The sequence below is a fragment of the Ambystoma mexicanum genome, unplaced genomic scaffold, assembly GCF_040938575.1.
Source record: "Ambystoma mexicanum isolate Mex_15411 unplaced genomic scaffold, UKY_AmexF1_1 Mex_scaf1, whole genome shotgun sequence".
In the NCBI taxonomy this organism is placed as follows: domain Eukaryota; kingdom Metazoa; phylum Chordata; class Amphibia; order Caudata; family Ambystomatidae; genus Ambystoma; species Ambystoma mexicanum.
The window spans coordinates 4,761,263-4,777,661 of NW_027182324.1; the positions used below are offsets into that span (position 1 = coordinate 4,761,263).

At 40.8% G+C, this 16,399-nt stretch overlaps 19 non-coding genes across 19 annotated transcripts; 17 read left to right on the forward strand and 2 right to left on the reverse strand.

Moving 5' to 3' along the window:
* The first annotated feature begins 58 nt into the window (after window positions 1–58).
* On the forward strand, window positions 59–132 carry TRNAT-AGU (transfer RNA threonine (anticodon AGU)). The gene has a single exon. It is a non-coding gene; the product is annotated as a tRNA-Thr (tRNA).
* Window positions 133–898: 766 nt separating this feature from the next.
* TRNAT-AGU (transfer RNA threonine (anticodon AGU)) lies at window positions 899–972 on the forward strand. The gene has a single exon. It is a non-coding gene; the product is annotated as a tRNA-Thr (tRNA).
* Window positions 973–1,738: 766 nt separating this feature from the next.
* TRNAT-AGU (transfer RNA threonine (anticodon AGU)) lies at window positions 1,739–1,812 on the forward strand. The gene has a single exon. It is a non-coding gene; the product is annotated as a tRNA-Thr (tRNA).
* Window positions 1,813–3,420: 1,608 nt separating this feature from the next.
* Window positions 3,421–3,494, forward strand: TRNAT-AGU (transfer RNA threonine (anticodon AGU)). The gene has a single exon. It is a non-coding gene; the product is annotated as a tRNA-Thr (tRNA).
* A 767-nt stretch (window positions 3,495–4,261) lies between these two features.
* Window positions 4,262–4,335, forward strand: TRNAT-AGU (transfer RNA threonine (anticodon AGU)). The gene has a single exon. It is a non-coding gene; the product is annotated as a tRNA-Thr (tRNA).
* A 1,606-nt stretch (window positions 4,336–5,941) lies between these two features.
* On the forward strand, window positions 5,942–6,015 carry TRNAT-AGU (transfer RNA threonine (anticodon AGU)). Its single transcript has one exon. It is a non-coding gene; the product is annotated as a tRNA-Thr (tRNA).
* Window positions 6,016–6,780: 765 nt separating this feature from the next.
* On the forward strand, window positions 6,781–6,854 carry TRNAT-AGU (transfer RNA threonine (anticodon AGU)). Its single transcript has one exon. It is a non-coding gene; the product is annotated as a tRNA-Thr (tRNA).
* A 237-nt stretch (window positions 6,855–7,091) lies between these two features.
* TRNAK-UUU (transfer RNA lysine (anticodon UUU)) lies at window positions 7,092–7,164 on the reverse strand. The gene has a single exon. It is a non-coding gene; the product is annotated as a tRNA-Lys (tRNA).
* A 457-nt stretch (window positions 7,165–7,621) lies between these two features.
* Window positions 7,622–7,695, forward strand: TRNAT-AGU (transfer RNA threonine (anticodon AGU)). The gene has a single exon. It is a non-coding gene; the product is annotated as a tRNA-Thr (tRNA).
* A 768-nt stretch (window positions 7,696–8,463) lies between these two features.
* Window positions 8,464–8,537, forward strand: TRNAT-AGU (transfer RNA threonine (anticodon AGU)). The gene has a single exon. It is a non-coding gene; the product is annotated as a tRNA-Thr (tRNA).
* A 768-nt stretch (window positions 8,538–9,305) lies between these two features.
* Window positions 9,306–9,379, forward strand: TRNAT-AGU (transfer RNA threonine (anticodon AGU)). The gene has a single exon. It is a non-coding gene; the product is annotated as a tRNA-Thr (tRNA).
* A 767-nt stretch (window positions 9,380–10,146) lies between these two features.
* Window positions 10,147–10,220, forward strand: TRNAT-AGU (transfer RNA threonine (anticodon AGU)). Its single transcript has one exon. It is a non-coding gene; the product is annotated as a tRNA-Thr (tRNA).
* Window positions 10,221–10,985: 765 nt separating this feature from the next.
* TRNAT-AGU (transfer RNA threonine (anticodon AGU)) lies at window positions 10,986–11,059 on the forward strand. Its single transcript has one exon. It is a non-coding gene; the product is annotated as a tRNA-Thr (tRNA).
* Window positions 11,060–11,296: 237 nt separating this feature from the next.
* TRNAK-UUU (transfer RNA lysine (anticodon UUU)) lies at window positions 11,297–11,369 on the reverse strand. The gene has a single exon. It is a non-coding gene; the product is annotated as a tRNA-Lys (tRNA).
* Window positions 11,370–11,826: 457 nt separating this feature from the next.
* Window positions 11,827–11,900, forward strand: TRNAT-AGU (transfer RNA threonine (anticodon AGU)). The gene has a single exon. It is a non-coding gene; the product is annotated as a tRNA-Thr (tRNA).
* Window positions 11,901–12,668: 768 nt separating this feature from the next.
* On the forward strand, window positions 12,669–12,742 carry TRNAT-AGU (transfer RNA threonine (anticodon AGU)). Its single transcript has one exon. It is a non-coding gene; the product is annotated as a tRNA-Thr (tRNA).
* Window positions 12,743–13,509: 767 nt separating this feature from the next.
* Window positions 13,510–13,583, forward strand: TRNAT-AGU (transfer RNA threonine (anticodon AGU)). The gene has a single exon. It is a non-coding gene; the product is annotated as a tRNA-Thr (tRNA).
* Window positions 13,584–14,351: 768 nt separating this feature from the next.
* Window positions 14,352–14,425, forward strand: TRNAT-AGU (transfer RNA threonine (anticodon AGU)). The gene has a single exon. It is a non-coding gene; the product is annotated as a tRNA-Thr (tRNA).
* A 1,609-nt stretch (window positions 14,426–16,034) lies between these two features.
* TRNAT-AGU (transfer RNA threonine (anticodon AGU)) lies at window positions 16,035–16,108 on the forward strand. The gene has a single exon. It is a non-coding gene; the product is annotated as a tRNA-Thr (tRNA).
* Window positions 16,109–16,399: the final 291 nt, after the last annotated feature.

A 16,399-nucleotide genomic window follows, 5' to 3' on the forward strand; every position in this document is an offset into this window, starting at 1 on the left:
AGTGGATTTCACTTCTGATTGATTACATGAGGAAGGAAAGGAGACCAGATACAAAAAAGGTGCTGTGGCTTAGTTGGTTAAAGCGCCTGTCTAGTAAACAGGAGATCCTGAGTTCGAATCTCAGCAGCGCCTGTCTGCTTTTTTTTCGACCAATCTGTCTCCCCAATATTAAAACTTTGTACAAAGATTGCTATTTCATGCTATTTAGAAGCACAGTCAGGCTTGAAATGTTGGCAAAGCATCCAAGAATTCTGGACTCCACTACCTTAGAGTCATATTGCCCAAGGTTGCGATGCCATCAGAAATAGCACATATTAGAATGAGCAATTCATATTTCCTGCTAAATTTTTTGTAAAAGAAGCAAAGATACGCCTGAACAGGGACTTGAACCCTGGACCCTCAGATTAAAAGTCTGATGCTCTACGACTGAGCTATCCAGGCACAGGGATCTCTGCCCCTTTGAAACTTGATTTTCACTCTACAGCACCTCCACACATGGCTACCTCACTGGTCAATAAAGGAAATGAATTACTAGTGCATTACACACATTTTGACACTGGAGACATAACTTTTTTCAGTCATTCCGTATCCAGATATAGAGATTTGCAGCATCTAGGACTTTAATGTTCACCCACTTACGGATTTGAATGTTTTGCCACATTCATGAGTGCAAACTTGCTCCCCAGTAAAGACGAACATGTGCTCCTCAATGCACACACTGGGCAATGCAGTCCACTCTAAATCGACGATTAATGACATGCTCGTTTTGTGCAATGGAGTTTCAGTCAATTGGAAAACATTTTGAAAAGTTATATTGCAACAGAAGCCCAGCCTTAAAAAAGTGGATTTCACTTCTGATTGATTACATGAGGAAGGAAAGGAGACCCGATGCAAAAAAGGTGCTGTGGCTTAGTTGGTTAAAGCGCCTGTCTAGTAAACAGGAGATCCTGAGTTCGAATCTCAGCAGCGCCTGTCTGCTTTTTTTTCGACCAATCTGTCTCCCCAATATTAAAACTTTGTACAAAGATTGCTGTTTCATGCTATTTAGAAGCACAGTCAGGCTTGAAATGTTGGCAAAGCATCCAAGAACTCTGGACTCCACTACCTTAGAGTCATATTGCCCAAGGTTGCGATGCCATCAGAAATAGCACATATTAGAATGAGCAATTCATATTTCCTGCTTATTTTTTTGTAAAAGAAGCAAAGGTACGCCTGAACAGGGACTTGAACCCTGGACCCTCAGATTAAAAGTCTGATGCTCTACCGACTGAGCTATCCAGGCAGATGGATCACTGCCATTTGAAACTTGATTTTCACTCTACAGCACCTCCATACATGGCTACCTCACTGGTCAATAAAGGAAATGAATTACTAGTGCATTACACACATTTTGACACTGGAGACATAACTTTTTTCAGTCATTCCGTATCCAGATATAGAGATTTGCAGCATCTAGGACTTTAATGTTCACCCACTTACGGATTTGAATGTTTTGCCACATTCATGAGTGCAAACTTGCTCCCCAGTAAAGACGAACATGTGCTCCTCAATGCACACACTGGGCAAAGCAGTCCACTCTAAATCGACGATTAATGACATGCTCGTTTTGTGCAATGGAGTTTCAGTCAATTGGAAAACATTTTGAAAAGTTATATTGCAACAGAAGCCCAGCCTTAAAAAAGTGGATTTCACTTCTAAATGATTACATGAGGAAGGAAAGGAGACCAGATGCAAAAAGGGTGCTGTGGCTTAGTTGGTTAAAGCGCCTGTCTAGTAAACAGGAGATCCTGAGTTCGAATCTCAGCAGCGCCTGTCTGCTTTTTTTTCGACCAATCTGTCTCCCCAATATTAAAACTTTGTACAAAGATTGCTATTTCATGCTATTTAGAAGCACAGTGAGGCTTGAAATGTTGGCAAAGCATCCAAGAACTCTGGACTCCACTACCTTAGAGTCATATTGCCCAAGGTTGCGATGCCATCAGAAATAGCACATATTAGAATGAGCAATTCATATTTCCTGCTTAATTTTTTGTAAAAGAAGCAAAGGTACGCCTAAACAGGGACATGAACCCTGGACCCTCAGATTAAAAGTCTGATGCTCTACCGATTTAGCTATCCAGGCACAGGGATCACTGCCCATTTGAAACTTGATTTTCACTCTACAGCACCTCCATACATGGCTACCTCACTGGTCAATAAAGGAAATGAATTACTAGTGCATTACACACATTTTGACACTGGAGACATAACTTTTTTCAGTCATTCCGTATCCAGATATAGAGATTTGCAGCATCTAGGACTTTAATTTTCACCCACTTACGGATTTGAATGTTTTGCCACATTCATGAGTGCAAACTTGCTCCCCAGTAAAGACGAACATGTGCTCCTCAATGCACACACTGGGCAATGCAGTCCACTCTAAATCGACGATTAATGACATGCTCGTTTTGTGCAATGGAGTTTCAGTCAATTGGAAAACATTTTGAAAAGTTATATTGCAACAGAAGCCCAGCCTTAAAAAAGTGGATTTCACTTCTGATTGATTACATGAGGAAGGAAAGGAGACCAGTTGCAAAAAAGGGGCTGTGGCTTAGTTGGTTAAAGCGCCTGTCTAGTAAACAGGAGATCCTGAGTTCAAATCTCAGCAGCGCCTGTCTGCTTTTTTTTCGACCAATCTGTCTCCCCAATATTAAAACTTTGTACAAAGATTGCTATTTCATGCTATTTAGAAGCACAGTCAGGCTTGAAATGTTGGCAAAGCATCCAAGAACTCTGGACTCCACTACCTTAGAGTCATATTGCCCAAGGTTGCGATGCCATCAGAAACAGCACATATTAGAATGAGCAATTCATATTTCCTGCTTAATTTTTTGTAAAAGAAGCAAAGGTACGCCTGAACAGGGACTTGAACCCTGGACCCTCAGATTAAAAGTCTGATGCTCTACCGACTGAGCTATCCAGGCACATGGATCACTGCCATTTGAAACTTGATTTTCACTCTACAGCGCCTCCATACATGGCTACCTCACTGGTCAATAAAGGAAATGAATTACTAGTGCATTACACACATTTTGACACTGGAGACATAACTTTTTTCAGTCATTCCTTATCCAGATATAGAGATTTGCAGCATCTAGGACTTTAATGTTCACCCACTTACGGATTTGAATGTTTTGCCACATTCATGAGTGCAAAATTGCTCCCCAGTAAAGGCGAACATGTGCTCCTCAATACACACACTGGGCAATGCAGTCCACTCTAAATCAACGATTAATGACATGCTCGTTTTGTGCAATGGAGTTTCAGTCAATTGGAAAACATTTTGTAAAGTTATATTGCAACAGAAGCCCAGCCTTAAAAAAAGTGGATTTCACTTCTAAATGATTACATGAGGAAGGAAAGGAGATCAGATGCAAAAGAGGTGCTGTGGCTTAGTTGGTTAAAGCGCCTGTCTAGTAAACAGGAGATCCTGAGTTCGAATCTCAGCAGCGCCTGTCTGCTTTTTTTTCGACCAATCTGTCTCCCCAATATTAAAACTTTGTACAAAGATTGTTATTTCATGCTATTTAGAAGCACAGTCAGGCTTGAAATGTTGGCAAAGCATCCAAGAATTCTGGACTCCACTACCTTAGAGTCATATTGCCCAAGGTTGCGATGCCATCAGAAATAGCACATATTAGAATGAGCAATTCATATTTCCTGCTAAATTTTTTGTAAAAGAAGCAAAGATACTCCTGAACAGGGACTTGAACCCTGGACCCTCAGATTAAAAGTCTGATGCTCTACCGACTGAGCTATCCAGGCACAGGGATCACTGCCCATTTGAAACTTGATTTTCACTCTACAGCACCTCCATACATGGCTACCTCACTGGTCAATAAAGGAAATGAATTACTAGTGCATTACACACATTTTGACACTGGAGACATAACTTTTTTCAGTCATTCCGTATCCAGATATAGAGATTTGCAGCATCTAGGACTTTAATGTTCACCCACTTACGGATTTTAATGTTTTGCCACATTCATGAGTGCAAACTTGCTCCCCAGTAAAGACGAACATGTGCTCCTCAATGCACACACTGGGCAATGCAGTCCACTCTAAATCGACGATTAATGACATGCTCGTTTTGTGCAATGGAGTTTCAGTCAATTGGAAAACATTTTGAAAAGTTATATTGCAACAGAAGCCCAGCCTTAAAAAAGTGGATTTCACTTCTAAATGATTACATGAGGAAGGAAAGGAGACCATATGCAAAAAAGGTGCTGTGGCTTAGTTGGTTAAAGCGCCTGTCTAGTAAACAGGAGATCCTGAGTTCGAATCTCAGCAGCGCCTGTCTGCTTTTTTTCGACCAATCTGTCTCCCCAATATTAAAACTTTGTACAAAGATTGCTATTTCATGCTATTTAGAAGCACAGTCAGGCTTGATATGTTGGCAAAGCATCCAAGAACTCTGGACTCCACTACCTTAGAGTCATATTGCCCAAGGTTGCGATGCCATCAGAAATAGCACATATTAGAATGGGCAATTCATATTTCCTGCTTAATTTTTTGTAAAAGAAGCAAAGGTACGCCTGAACAGGGACTGGAACCCTGGACCCTCAGATTAAAAGTCTGATGCTCTACCGACTGAGCTATCCAGGCAGATGGATCACTGCCATTTGAAACTTGATTTTCACTCTACAGCACCTCCATACATGGCTACCTCACTGGTCAATAAAGGAAATGAATTACTAGTGCATTACACACATTTTGACACTGGAGCCATAACTTTTTTCAGTCATTCCGTATCCAGATATAGAGATTTGCAGCATCTAGGACTTTAATGTTCACCCACTTACGGATTTGAATGTTTTGCCACATTCATGAGTGCAAACTTGCTCCCCAGTAAAGATGAACATGTGCTCCTCAATGCACACACTGGACAATGCAGTCCACTCTAAATCGACGATTAATGACATGCTCGTTTTGTGCAATGGAGTTTCAGTCAATTGGAAAACATTTTGAAAAGTTATATTGCAACAGAAGCCCAGCCTTAAAAAAGTGGATTTCACTTCTAAATGATTACATGAGGAAGGAAAGGAGACCAGATGCAAAAAAGGTGCTGTGGCTTAGTTGGTTAAAGCGCCTGTCTAGTAAACAGGAGATTCTGAGTTCGAATCTCAGCAGCGCCTGTCTGCTTTTTTTTCGACCAATCTGTCTCCCCAATATTAAAACTTTGTACAAAGATTGCTATTTCATGCTATTTAGAAGCACAGTGAGGCTTGAAATGTTGGCAAAGCATCCAAGAACTCTGGACTCCACTACCTTAGAGTCATATTGCCCAAGGTTGCGATGCCATCAGAAATAGCACATATTAGAATGAGCAATTCATATTTCCTGCTTAATTTTTTGTAAAAGAAGCAAAGGTACGCCTGAACAGGGACTTGAACCCTGGACCCTCAGATTAAAAGTCTGATGCTCTACCGACTGAGCTATCCAGGCACAGGGATCACTGCCCATTTGAAACTTGATTTTCACTCTACAGCACCTCCATACATGGCTACCTCACTGGTCAATAAAGGAAATGAATTACTAGTGCATTACACACATTTTGACACTGGAGACATAACTTTTTTCAGTCATTCCGTATCCAGATATAGAGATTTGCAGCATCTAGGACTTTAATGTTCACCCACTTACGGATTTGAATGTTTTGCCACATTCATGAGTGCAAACTTGCTCCCCAGTAAAGACGAACATGTGCTCCTCAATGCACACACTGGGCAATGCAGTCCACTCTAAATCGATGATTAATGACATGCTCGTTTTGTGCAATGGAGTTTCAGTCAATTGGAAAACATTTTGAAAAGTTATATTGCAACAGAAGCCCAGCCTTAAAAAAGTGGATTTCACTTCTAAATGATTACATGAGGAAGGAAAGGAGACCAGATGCAAAAAAGGTGCTGTGGCTTAGTTGGTTAAAGCGCCTGTCTAGTAAACAGGAGATCCTGAGTTCGAATCTCAGCAGCGCCTGTCTGCTTTTTTTCGACCAATCTGTCTCCCCAATATTAAAATTTTGTACAAAGATTGCTATTTCATGCTATTTAGAAGCACAGTCAGGCTTGATATGTTGGCAAAGCATCCAAGAACTCTGGACTCCACTACCTTAGAGTCATATTGCCCAAGGTTGCGATGCCATCAGAAATAGCACATATTAGAATGGGCAATTCATATTTCCTGCTTAATTTTTTGTAAAAGAAGCAAAGATACGCCTGAACAGGGACTTGAACCCTGGACCCTCAGATTAAAAGTCTGATGCTCTACCGACTGAGCTATCCAGGCAGATGGATCACTGCCATTTGAAACTTGATTTTCACTCTACAGCACCTCCACACATGGCTACCTCACTGGTCAATAAAGGAAATGAATTACTAGTGCATTACACACATTTTGACACTGGAGACATAACTTTTTTCAGTCATTCCGTATCCAGATATAGAGATTTGCAGCATCTAGGACTTTAATGTTCACCCACTTACGGATTTGAATGTTTTGCCACATTCATGAGTGCAAACTTGCTCCCCAGTAAAGACGAACATGTGCTCCTCAATGCACACACTGGGCAATGCAGTCCACTCTAAATCGACGATTAATGACATGCTCGTTTTGTGCAATGGAGTTTCAGTCAATTGGAAAACATTTTGAAAAGTTATATTGCAACAGAAGCCCAGCCTTAAAAAAGTGGATTTCACTTCTAAATGATTACATGAGGAAGGAAAGGAGACCAGATGCAAAAAAGGTGCTGTGGCTTAGTTGGTTAAAGCGCCTGTCTAGTAAACAGGAGATCCTGAGTTCGAATCTCAGCAGCGCCTGTCTGCTTTTTTTTCGACCAATCTGTCTCCCCAATATTAAAACTTTGTACAAAGATTGCTATTTCATGCTATTTAGAAGCACAGTCAAGCTTGAAATGTTGGCAAAGCATCCAAGAACTCTGGACTCCACTACCTTAGAGTCATATTGCCCAAGGTTGCGATGCCATCAGAAATAGCACATATTAGAATGAGCAATTCATATTTCCTGCTTAATTTTTTGTAAAAGAAGCAAAGGTACGCCTGAACAGGGACTTGAACCCTGGACCCTCAGATTAAAAGTCTGATGCTCTACCAACTGAGCTATCCAGGCACAATGATCACTGCCCATTTGAAACTTGATTTTCACTCTACAGCACCTCCATACATGGCTACCTCACTGGTCAATAAAGGAAATGAATTACTAGTGCATTACACACATTTTGACACTGGAGACATAACTTTTTTCAGTCATTCCGTATCCAGATATAGAGATTTGCAGCATCTAGGACTTTAATGTTCACCCACTTACGGATTTGAATGTTTTGCCACATTCATGAGTGCAAACTTGCTCCCCAGTAAAGACGAACATGTGCTCCTCAATGCACACACTGGGCAATGCAGTCCACTCTAAATCGACGATTAATGACATGCTCGTTTTGTGCAATGGAGTTTCAGTCAATTGGAAAACATTTTGAAAAGTTATATTGCAATAGAAGCCCAGCCTTAAAAAAGTGGATTTCACTTCTAAATGATTACATGAGGAAGGAAAGGAGACCAGATGCACAAAAGGTGCTGTGGCTTAGTTGGTTAAAGCGCCTGTCTAGTAAACAGGAGATCCTGAGTTCGAATCTCAGCAGCGCCTGTCTGCTTTTTTTTCGACCAATCTGTCTCCCCAATATTAAAACTTTGTACAAAGATTGCTATTTCATGCTATTTAGAAGCACAGTCAGGCTTGAAATGTTGGCAAAGCATCCAAAAACTCTGGACTCCACTACCTTAGAGTCATATTGCCCAAGGTTGCGATGCCATCAGAAATAGCACATATTAGAATGAGCAATTCATATTTCCTGCTTAATTTTTTGTAAAAGAAGCAAAGGTACGCCTGAACAGGGACTTGAACCCTGGACCCTCAGATTAAAAGTCTGATGCTCTACCGACTGAGCTATCCAGGCACAAGGATCACTGCCCATTTGAAACTTGATTTTCACTCTACAGCACCTCCATACATGGCTACCTCACTGGTCAATAAAGGAAATGAATTACTAGTGCATTACACACATTTTGACACTGGAGACATAACTTTTTTCAGTCATTCCGTATCCAGATATAGAGATTTGCAGCATCTAGGACTTTAATGTTCACCCACTTACGGATTTGAATGTTTTGCCACATTCATGAGTGCAAAATTTCTCCCCAGTAAAGGCGAACATGTGCTCCTCAATACACACACTGGGCAATGCAGTCCACTCTAAATCAACGATTAATGACATGCTCGTTTTGTGCAATGGAGTTTCAGTCAATTGGAAAACATTTTGTAAAGTTATATTGCAACAGAAGCCCAGCCTTAAAAAAAGTGGATTTCACTTCTAAATGATTACATGAGGAAGGACAGGAGATCAGATGCAAAAGTGGTGCTGTGGCTTAGTTGGTTAAAGCGCCTGTCTAGTAAACAGGAGATCCTGAGTTCGAATCTCAGCAGCGCCTGTCTGCTTTTTTTTCGACCAATCTGTCTCCCCAATATTAAAACTTTGTACAAAGATTGTTATTTCATGCTATTTAGAAGCACAGTCAGGCTTGAAATGTTGGCAAAGCATCCAAGAATTCTGGACTCCACTACCTTAGAGTCATATTGCCCAAGGTTGCGATGCCATCAGAAATAGCACATATTAGAATGAGCAATTCATATTTCCTGCTTAATTTTTTGTAAAAGAAGCAAAGGTACGCCTGAACAGGAACTTGAACCCTGGACCCTCAGATTAAAAGTCTGATGCTCTACCGACTGAGCTATCCAGGCACAAGGATCACTGCCCATTTGAAACTTGATTTTCACTCTACAGCACCACCATACATGGCTACCTCACTGGTCAATAAAGGAAATGAATTACTAGTGCATTACACACATTTTGACACTGGAGACATAACTTTTTTCAGTCATTCCGTATCCAGATATAGAGATTTGCAGCATCTAGGACTTTAATGTTCACCCACTTACGGATTTGAATGTTTTGCCACATTCATGAGTGCAAACTTGCTCCCCAGTAAAGACGAACATGTGCTCCTCAATGCACACACTGGGCAATGCAGTCCACTCTAAATCGACGATTAATGACATGCTCGTTTTGTGCAATGGAGTTTCAGTCAATTGGAAAACATTTTGTAAAGTTATATTGCAACAGAAGCCCAGCCTTAAAAAAAGTGGATTTCACTTCTAAATGATTACATGAGGAAGGAAAGGAGATCAGATGCAAAAGAGGTGCTGTGGCTTAGTTGGTTAAAGCGCCTGTCTAGTAAACAGGAGATCCTGAGTTCGAATCTCAGCAGCGCCTGTCTGCTTTTTTTTCGACCAATCTGTCTCCCCAATATTAAAACTTTGTACAAAGATTGTTATTTCATGCTATTTAGAAGCACAGTCAGGCTTGAAATGTTGGCAAAGCATCCAAGAATTCTGGACTCCACTACCTTAGAGTCATATTGCCCAAGGTTGCGATGCCATCAGAAATAGCACATATTAGAATGAGCAATTCATATTTCCTGCTAAATTTTTTGTAAAAGAAGCATAGATACGCCTGAACAGGGACTTGAACCCTGGACCCTCAGATTAAAAGTCTGATGCTCTACCGACTGAGCTATCCAGGCACAGGGATCACTGCCCATTTGAAACTTGATTTTCACTCTACAGCACCTCCATACATGGCTACCTCACTGGTCAATAAAGGAAATGAATTACTAGTGCATTACACACATTTTGACACTGGAGACATAACTTTTTTCAGTCATTCCGTATCCAGATATAGAGATTTGCAGCATCTAGGACTTTAATGTTCACCCACTTACGGATTTTAATGTTTTGCCACATTCATGAGTGCAAACTTGCTCCCCAGTAAAGACGAACATGTGCTCCTCAATGCACACACTGGGCAATGCAGTCCACTCTAAATCGACGATTAATGACATGCTCGTTTTGTGCAATGGAGTTTCAGTCAATTGGAAAACATTTTGAAAAGTTATATTGCAACAGAAGCCCAGCCTTAAAAAAGTGGATTTCACTTCTAAATGATTACATGAGGAAGGAAAGGAGACCATATGCAAAAAAGGTGCTGTGGCTTAGTTGGTTAAAGCGCCTGTCTAGTAAACAGGAGATCCTGAGTTCGAATCTCAGCAGCGCCTGTCTGCTTTTTTTCGACCAATCTGTCTCCCCAATATTAAAACTTTGTACAAAGATTGCTATTTCATGCTATTTAGAAGCACAGTCAGGCTTGATATGTTGGCAAAGCATCCAAGAACTCTGGACTCCACTACCTTAGAGTCATATTGCCCAAGGTTGCGATGCCATCAGAAATAGCACATATTAGAATGGGCAATTCATATTTCCTGCTTAATTTTTTGTAAAAGAAGCAAAGGTACGCCTGAACAGGGACTTGAACCCTGGACCCTCAGATTAAAAGTCTGATGCTCTACCGACTGAGCTATCCAGGCAGATGGATCACTGCCATTTGAAACTTGATTTTCACTCTACAGCACCTCCATACATGGCTACCTCACTGGTCAATAAAGGAAATGAATTACTAGTGCATTACACACATTTTGACACTGGAGCCATAACTTTTTTCAGTCATTCCGTATCCAGATATAGAGATTTGCAGCATCTAGGACTTTAATGTTCACCCACTTACGGATTTGAATGTTTTGCCACATTCATGAGTGCAAACTTGCTCCCCAGTAAAGATGAACATGTGCTCCTCAATGCACACACTGGACAATGCAGTCCACTCTAAATCGACGATTAATGACATGCTCGTTTTGTGCAATGGAGTTTCAGTCAATTGGAAAACATTTTGAAAAGTTATATTGCAACAGAAGCCCAGCCTTAAAAAAGTGGATTTCACTTCTAAATGATTACATGAGGAAGGAAAGGAGACCAGATGCAAAAAAGGTGCTGTGGCTTAGTTGGTTAAAGCGCCTGTCTAGTAAACAGGAGATCCTGAGTTCGAATCTCAGCAGCGCCTGTCTGCTTTTTTTTCGACCAATCTGTCTCCCCAATATTAAAACTTTGTACAAAGATTGCTATTTCATGCTATTTAGAAGCACAGTCAAGCTTGAAATGTTGGCAAAGCATCCAAGAACTCTGGACTCCACTACCTTAGAGTCATATTGCCCAAGGTTGCGATGCCATCAGAAATAGCACATATTAGAATGAGCAATTCATATTTCCTGCTTAATTTTTTGTAAAAGAAGCAAAGGTACGCCTGAACAGGGACTTGAACCCTGGACCCTCAGATTAAAAGTCTGATGCTCTACCAACTGAGCTATCCAGGCACAATGATCACTGCCCATTTGAAACTTGATTTTCACTCTACAGCACCTCCATACATGGCTACCTCACTGGTCAATAAAGGAAATGAATTACTAGTGCATTACACACATTTTGACACTGGAGACATAACTTTTTTCAGTCATTCCGTATCCAGATATAGAGATTTGCAGCATCTAGGACTTTAATGTTCACCCACTTACGGATTTGAATGTTTTGCCACATTCATGAGTGCAAACTTGCTCCCCAGTAAAGACGAACATGTGCTCCTCAATGCACACACTGGGCAATGCAGTCCACTCTAAATCGACGATTAATGACATGCTCGTTTTGTGCAATGGAGTTTCAGTCAATTGGAAAACATTTTGAAAAGTTATATTGCAATAGAAGCCCAGCCTTAAAAAAGTGGATTTCACTTCTAAATGATTACATGAGGAAGGAAAGGAGACCAGATGCAAAAAAGGTGCTGTGGCTTAGTTGGTTAAAGCGCCTGTCTAGTAAACAGGAGATCCTGAGTTCGAATCTCAGCAGCGCCTGTCTGCTTTTTTTTCGACCAATCTGTCTCCCCAATATTAAAACTTTGTACAAAGATTGCTATTTCATGCTATTTAGAAGCACAGTCAGGCTTGAAATGTTGGCAAAGCATCCAAAAACTCTGGACTCCACTACCTTAGAGTCATATTGCCCAAGGTTGCGATGCCATCAGAAATAGCACATATTAGAATGAGCAATTCATATTTCCTGCTTAATTTTTTGTAAAAGAAGCAAAGGTACGCCTGAACAGGGACTTGAACCCTGGACCCTCAGATTAAAAGTCTGATGCTCTACCGACTGAGCTATCCAGGCACAAGGATCACTGCCCATTTGAAACTTGATTTTCACTCTACAGCACCTCCATACATGGCTACCTCACTGGTCAATAAAGGAAATGAATTACTAGTGCATTACACACATTTTGACACTGGAGACATAACTTTTTTCAGTCATTCCGTATCCAGATATAGAGATTTGCAGCATCTAGGACTTTAATGTTCACCCACTTACGGATTTGAATGTTTTGCCACATTCATGAGTGCAAAATTTCTCCCCAGTAAAGGCGAACATGTGCTCCTCAATACACACACTGGGCAATGCAGTCCACTCTAAATCAACGATTAATGACATGCTCGTTTTGTGCAATGGAGTTTCAGTCAATTGGAAAACATTTTGTAAAGTTATATTGCAACAGAAGCCCAGCCTTAAAAAAAGTGGATTTCACTTCTAAATGATTACATGAGGAAGGACAGGAGATCAGATGCAAAAGTGGTGCTGTGGCTTAGTTGGTTAAAGCGCCTGTCTAGTAAACAGGAGATCCTGAGTTCGAATCTCAGCAGCGCCTGTCTGCTTTTTTTTCGACCAATCTGTCTCCCCAATATTAAAACTTTGTACAAAGATTGTTATTTCATGCTATTTAGAAGCACAGTCAGGCTTGAAATGTTGGCAAAGCATCCAAGAATTCTGGACTCCACTACCTTAGAGTCATATTGCCCAAGGTTGCGATGCCATCAGAAATAGCACATATTAGAATGAGCAATTCATATTTCCTGCTTAATTTTTTGTAAAAGAAGCAAAGGTACGCCTGAACAGGAACTTGAACCCTGGACCCTCAGATTAAAAGTCTGATGCTCTACCGACTGAGCTATCCAGGCACAAGGATCACTGCCCATTTGAAACTTGATTTTCACTCTACAGCACCACCATACATGGCTACCTCACTGGTCAATAAAGGAAATGAATTACTAGTGCATTACACACATTTTGACACTGGAGACATAACTTTTTTCAGTCATTCCGTATCCAGATATAGAGATTTGCAGCATCTAGGACTTTAATGTTCACCCACTTACGGATTTGAATGTTTTGCCACATTCATGAGTGCAAACTTGCTCCCCAGTAAAGACGAACATGTGCTCCTCAATGCACACACTGGGCAATGCAGTCCACTCTAAATCGACGATTAATGACATGCTCGTTTTGTGCAATGGAGTTTCAGTCAATTGGAAAACATTTTGAAAAGTTATATTGCAACAGAAGCCCAGCCTTAAAAAAGTGGATTTCACTTCTAAATATTTACATGAGGAAGGAAAGGAGACCAGATGCAAAAAAGGTGCTGTGGCTTAGTTGGTTAAAGCGCCTGTCTAGTAAACAGGAGATCCTGAGTTCGAATCTCAGCAGCGCCTGTCTGCTTTTTTTTCGACCAATCTGTCTCCCCAATATTAAAACTTTGTACAAAGATTGCTATTTCATGCTATTTAGAAGCACAGTCAGGCTTGAAATGTTGGCAAAGCATCCAAAAACTCTGGACTCCACTACCTTAGAGTCATATTGCCCAAGGTTGCGATGCCATCAGAAATAGCACATATTAGAATGAGCAATTCATATTTCCTGCTTAATTTTTTGTAAAAGAAGCAAAGGTACGCCTGAACAGGGACTTGAACCCTGGACCCTCAGATTAAAAGTCTGATGCTCTACCGACTGAGCTATCCAGGCACAAGGATCACTGCCCATTTGAAACTTGATTTTCACTCTACAGCACCTCCATACATGGCTACCTCACTGGTCAATAAAGGAAATGAATTACTAGTGCATTACACACATTTTGACACTGGAGACATAACTTTTTTCAGTCATTCCGTATCCAGATATAGAGATTTGCAGCATCTAGGACTTTAATGTTCACCCACTTACGGATTTGAATGTTTTGCCACATTCATGAGTGCAAAATTTCTCCCCAGTAAAGGCGAACATGTGCTCCTCAATACACACACTGGGCAATGCAGTCCACTCTAAATCAACGATTAATGACATGCTCGTTTTGTGCAATGGAGTTTCAGTCAATTGGAAAACATTTTGTAAAGTTATATTGCAACAGAAGCCCAGCCTTAAAAAAAGTGGATTTCACTTCTAAATGATTACATGAGGAAGGACAGGAGATCAGATGCAAAAGTGGTGCTGTGGCTTAGTTGGTTAAAGCGCCTGTCTAGTAAACAGGAGATCCTGAGTTCGAATCTCAGCAGCGCCTGTCTGCTTTTTTTTCGACCAATCTGTCTCCCCAATATTAAAACTTTGTACAAAGATTGCTGTTTCATGCTATTTAGAAGCACAGTCAGGCTTGAAATGTTGGCAAAGCATCCAAGAACTCTGGACTCCACTACCTTAGAGTCATATTGCCCAAGGTTGCGATGCCATCAGAAATAGCACATATTAGAATGAGCAATTCATATTTCCTGCTTAATTTTTTGTAAAAGAAGCAAAGGTACGCCTGAACAGGAACTTGAACCCTGGACCCTCAGATTAAAAGTCTGATGCTCTACCGACTGAGCTATCCAGGCACAAGGATCACTGCCCATTTGAAACTTGATTTTCACTCTACAGCACCACCATACATGGCTACCTCACTGGTCAATAAAGGAAATGAATTACTAGTGCATTACACACATTTTGACACTGGAGACATAACTTTTTTCAGTCATTCCGTATCCAGATATAGAGATTTGCAGCATCTAGGACTTTAATGTTCACCCACTTACGGATTTGAATGTTTTGCCACATTCATGAGTGCAAACTTGCTCCCCAGTAAAGACGAACATGTGCTCCTCAATGCACACACTGGGCAATGCAGTCCACTCTAAATCGACGATTAATGACATGCTCGTTTTGTGCAATGGAGTTTCAGTCAATTGGAAAACATTTTGAAAAGTTATATTGCAACAGAAGCCCAGCCTTAAAAAAGTGGATTTCACTTCTAAATATTTACATGAGGAAGGAAAGGAGACCAGATGCAAAAAAGGTGCTGTGGCTTAGTTGGTTAAAGTGCCTGTCTAGTAAACAGGAGATCCTGAGTTCGAATCTCAGCAGCGCCTGTCTGCTTTTTTTTCGACCAATCTGTCTCCCCAATATTAAAACTTTGTACAAAGATTGCTATTTCATGCTATTTAGAAGCACAGTCAGGCTTGAAATGTTGGCAAAGCATCCAAGAACTCTGGACTCCACTACCTTAGAGTCATATTGCCCAAGGTTGCGATGCCATCAGAAATAGCACATATTAGAATGAGCAATTCATATTTCCTGCTTAATTTTTTGTAAAAGAAGCAAAGGTACGCCTGAACAGGGACTTGAACCCTGGACCCTCAGATTAAAAGTCTGATGCTCTACCGACTGAGCTATCCAGGCACAAGGATCACTGCCCATTTGAAACTTGATTTTCACTCTACAGCACCTCCATACATGGCTACCTCACTGGTCAATAAAGGAAATGAATTACTAGTGCATTACACACATTTTGACACTGGAGACATAACTTTTTTCAGTCATTCCGTATCCAGATATAGAGATTTGCAGCATCTAGGACTTTAATGTTCACCCACTTACGGATTTGAATGTTTTGCCACATTCATGAGTGCAAAATTTCTCCCCAGTAAAGGCGAACATGTGCTCCTCAATACACACACTGGGCAATGCAGTCCACTCTAAATCAACGATTAATGACATGCTCGTTTTGTGCAATGGAGTTTCAGTCAATTGGAAAACATTTTGTAAAGTTATATTGCAACAGAAGCCCAGCCTTAAAAAAAGTGGATTTCACTTCTAAATGATTACATGAGGAAGGACAGGAGATCAGATGCAAAAGTGGTGCTGTGGCTTAGTTGGTTAAAGCGCCTGTCTAGTAAACAGGAGATCCTGAGTTCGAATCTCAGCAGCGCCTGTCTGCTTTTTTTTCGACCAATCTGTCTCCCCAATATTAAAACTTTGTACAAAGATTGTTATTTCATGCTATTTAGAAGCACAGTCAGGCTTGAAATGTTGGCAAAGCATCCAAGAATTCTGGACTCCACTACCTTAGAGTCATATTGCCCAAGGTTGCGATGCCATCAGAAATAGCACATATTAGAATGAGCAATTCATATTTCCTGCTTAATTTTTTGTAAAAGAAGCAAAGGTACGCCTGAACAGGAACTTGAACCCTGGACCCTCAGATTAAAAGTCTGATGCTCTA